This window comes from Microtus ochrogaster, chromosome 17 (assembly GCF_000317375.1).
Source record: "Microtus ochrogaster isolate Prairie Vole_2 chromosome 17, MicOch1.0, whole genome shotgun sequence".
NCBI lineage: Eukaryota > Metazoa > Chordata > Mammalia > Rodentia > Cricetidae > Microtus > Microtus ochrogaster.
The window spans coordinates 7,559,045-7,560,105 of record NC_022019.1 but is presented as its reverse complement, the minus strand read 5'-3'; the positions used below and the strand labels follow the sequence as shown (position 1 = coordinate 7,560,105).

The following is a 1,061-nucleotide window of genomic DNA, read 5'->3' as shown; positions in this document are numbered from 1 at the left end:
GAACAAAACCCAGGACTTCAGGTTGGAGGCAACTGCCTTTACCCGCAGAGCTATCGCACTGGCCCAGGAGAGTTAAAATAAGTGCAAGTCCTATAGAATCTCTGTGCATGAAATATGTGTATGAAAGAGGCAGACCACCCTCAAATGGATAACACAATGGTCTGGCATCCAACGGTTTTCTCATCATTGATGTGGACTATCTATGGGAAATTTTTCGGTTTAAAACCCAATGTAGGCATATGGTAGGAAAGTGTAAGACATACACGGAAGCAGCCGCTATCATCTACTCCGGGCCCCCCTCTCTGGAAGCAGCCCTCCTGAGGCTATACATGCCCTTAGACATTCCAGTGCAGGTGCAAACAAAAGTGGACTCGGACACAGGGCTCTTCAGTCTTCTCTTGCTTCAGACAGTACTGTAATGGATACTTTTTTCCTTGTAGGGTAGAGCATGAATACAGTCTCCCATACCACAAACGATTCAGCAGGGTTTCCTACATTAGGGGAAATTGCAGGTCAGCACATTCTCGGTGCAATAGATAAGGCTTTCCCTGGGAAACCATTTTCGTGACCATGGTAAATCCACTGCCAGACAAATATATGTAATTATTCTTACACCAAATACAACTCCTGAAGGGAAATGAGTCAGACTGTGAGCACCTGAATCCTCAATGACCACTGGCAAACCTACAGTCTCCTGAAACTGAGGCCACGGAAACACAACACTCTGATCCTCTTAGAAGGTATTTTTAATTGTGTATGTGTATGCTTGTATGTAGATATATACACGGGAGTATAGGTGTCTGCCAAGGCCAGTTGTTGGATCCCCCACAGCTGGAATCAGCCACCATTATAAGTGCTAGGAACTGAATTCTGGTCCCCTGGAAAAGCAGTATGTGCTCTTAGCCACGGAGCTTTCTCTAGCTCCTGGTTAATGTAGAGAAATTCAGGCAGCACCACAAAGAAATAAAATTAATGAACATGAAATTCATTACAGTTCCTGATTTCTAGTAGCCCTCCAAGCTAATAGCCACATCTCACCTAAGAGCTGAGAGCTTGCTACA

General features: G+C 44.8%; 1 non-coding gene across 1 annotated transcript; it reads right to left on the bottom strand.

Moving 5' to 3' along the window:
- Nucleotides 1–437: 437 nt before the first annotated feature.
- LOC113457070 lies at nt 438–597 on the bottom strand. Its single transcript, XR_003377715.1, has one exon. It is a non-coding gene; the product is annotated as a U1 spliceosomal RNA (small nuclear RNA).
- Nucleotides 598–1,061: the final 464 nt, after the last annotated feature.